The sequence below is a fragment of the Corvus brachyrhynchos genome, unplaced genomic scaffold (assembly GCF_000691975.1).
Source record: "Corvus brachyrhynchos isolate BGI_N302 unplaced genomic scaffold, ASM69197v1 scaffold116, whole genome shotgun sequence".
Lineage (NCBI taxonomy): Eukaryota > Metazoa > Chordata > Aves > Passeriformes > Corvidae > Corvus > Corvus brachyrhynchos.
This window is the reverse complement of record NW_008240221.1, coordinates 10,200,294-10,203,325: the sequence shown is the minus strand read 5'-3', so window position 1 is coordinate 10,203,325 and position 3,032 is coordinate 10,200,294.

The window sequence follows — 3,032 nt, the reverse complement described above, 5'->3', positions numbered from 1 at the left end:
CCGACGGAGGCCCAGGCAGGCAGGGCGAGCAGGGCTACAGCGTAGCGAAAGCTCGAAGCAGCAGCGGGGCAGGGCAGCCACAGCCCGGTCTCCAGCAGGGCAGGGAAAGCGGCTTTTGGGGGTCCTGGCGTTGTTTCCAGCAGGAAGAAAGAACGGCCAAAAAGAAAGAAGCAGCAGCTCCTTTCTCTGCAGCTTCTCTCTCCGGACGCTCCAAGCGAACTGACCCCACACCCAGGTGTAGACAAAAAAGTAGCCAGGCCCGCCCCACTTCTCTTTTTGTCTTTCTTAAGTACAGCTATTTGTCTCCTAGCAACATGCATATGGGAGAAAATTCCTTTAACAGGAAAAAAAACCTAAGACTAAACTAAAACCCCAACACATCCCATAGTAAGTCTTATGCAATTCCAAGATGCTCCTCCTCTGTGTCCCAACTGTGTCCTGTACCCCTTACCCCTCTCAGTCCATAGAGCCTTTCCCTTTAGCCCCAGGCTGAGGATCCCCAGGACAGCCCTGGGAGGGGCTGCACCGGGGCTCATGTCCCCTGCTGGGGGTTTCTGGGGTTCTCCCCCCCACCTCTGACCCACCTTTTCCTGTGGCCAGGCTTTAGTCACACTCCCCAGCCACCATGGGAAGGCACTTTTGGGTCTGGCTCAGGCTCTGCCCATCATGGACAGCTGCCTGCCAACACTTACCCTGGAGGGAAGTGAAATGTAGCTGTGCTTAAAGCCTTTGGCAGGTTAAAGCCTAAATAAATATTTATCAATGGCCAAAGGTAGAAGAGAGAGATAATAAAAATGCATCTTTTGGAAGGCTCCCTGTCCACCAATTTTCTGCAGGAAGGTAAATTTAAATTAATGTTGCACTTAAACATTGCTTTGCTTTTAAAAATGATGAATGGGCCCAGGTACATTTCCAGTGACCTGCTGTAAACCTGGTACACACTGCATCAGTAGTAAATTGCCAACAGATGATGATGCTCTGGAAATACGAGGGAGGCAGCTCAGACTTTTTCTAGTCTTCATTCAAGTCTCGTCGGAAAGAGCACACTGGCTTCTTTCCCAACAACTGGAGATCAAAATCCACAGGACTTGGTCAGCCTCTGCCATGGTTGTCAGAGCATCAGCGTGGTCCCCCTCACTAAACCAACACTTCAGCCTCATGCAGAAACCACAGAGGGAAGGGCGAGAGAATGGAATGAGCAGGATCCAACATCACAAAAACAAGTTTGTTATTTTCTTCCACTACAACCCAGACAGTTGGATTCCCATTATAATTAGACAGATAAAGAAAAGCATCGTGGTAACACCTATCAGTCTTTTTTGACACACTATTATGATGATTGCCATATGGATCAAGAGAGGAGTTTGCAAACTCAGCACTGTCTTTTTGTTATGTGTTCATACGGTGCCAAACATCAGGGGCTGTACCACCCCAGAGGAGAGGGAGGTGCTCCTGCTGGTGACAATGTTTTGTGACATCCCTTGCTTCTGTCTGGCCACAACCCAGTTGCTTGAAGACCATGGCAAATCATCATGTCCAATAAACTCTGTTAACCAGAGATCTCCCCAGATTCTCAATCTGTCAGGAAAAGACATTAATGCACTGCCAGCCCCACAGTGGCTTCCCTACATGGTCATCCAAGACCCCTGGGGAAAGAAAGAGCCCAGGGACAATCCTTACTCACTTTGACTCATTGGGAAACCATCCACCCAGTGCAGGATCTGGTCTTGGCACTCAGTCTGCTGCCTTAGCTACAAATTAGTGTTAAACATAAATGTTATTTATCTCTAATTATTAAGGCGATGTGTAACAGCACTCAGGAAAGATCATATTGGTGTGTGTCTGGATGCAACCCAGCCCTCCCTAAATCATGCTGAAAGCTGACTTCCCTCCTGCTGTAAGCAGATTACTTCAGTCTCAGTGTTGGTACATGAGGAGAAGATTTGTTACCCTTCTGGAAAATCAATAGGCTCTTGGCAAACTGGCTTTGGTGCTGTTAATCGTCCTGATGGCACCATTTGCCCATCTACCAAACTGCAGCAGGAGAACCGCCCCACCTGAAGGCCCAGCCACAGACCCTCTCAGTGGCTGCAGAGCCCTGGCACAGCTGGGTTTGCACCTCTCACTGCATTTGAACCAAGCCCAGCTGAAGGTATAGGAGGATCTGGGGACTGGGAGTGCAGAGCTCATGGAGGGCTTTGCCATGTTTCCATAGCTATTTCTGCTCCATGTCTGGGGCAGTGCCTCTGCCTGGTGCCCAAAACTGGCTGAATGTTCACAGGAAAAACAGAGGAGTCAAAAATGCTGAAAATTCCAGATGCCTGAGGCAGCACTGCTGGTGTGTGCAGCTCCTCAGAGCCTCATCAACATGCAGAGGATGGAGAAATCCTATGGCAGAGCTCACTGGTTATGGACTGTCACTATGAGGCTCTGGTGTGAGTGCCCCACCTGCCCTGCGAGGAAGGGTCTCTGCTCCTCCTCCTCCTAACCCAGCTCAGTGCTGCTCCAGCAGACAGGAGCAAGAAGCTGTGGGAGAACCTTCTGTGCAGGGCCAGGACAGGCTGGAGAGGCTGGAGTTGAACTCCAGGAAAGGATGGATCTGATGACAATCTGTAGCACGAGCAAAGGAGCGCTGGCCAGGCTCACAGGGGCATTGCAGAAGTCCTGGCTGCTGCCTCTGGAGATGTGCTCAAAGTGCAGCTGCTGCCCGGCTGCTGGGATGGGGAAGGGACGGGGCAGGACCCTCACACCAACGCACGTGGCCCCCCCATCCCATCTGCCCGAGCTCTGCGTTCACCCAGTGCCAGCATCGTGTGGGACCTGCAGAAAGCCAGGCTGGGCCCAGCAGGCTGGGGAAACGGGCAGGGGCAAACGGCAGTGCCCGACTTCCTCTCGCTCCGCATTAATCAGCGCTTTTCTGAATCACAGACGTAGCTTTGTCTGTGGGATATCAGCTATGAGATTCAGAAATTAATTCAGCTTGGGAGCTTTGGATGACTCAGACTGCTATGAAAACACCCCAGGGCAGAAAT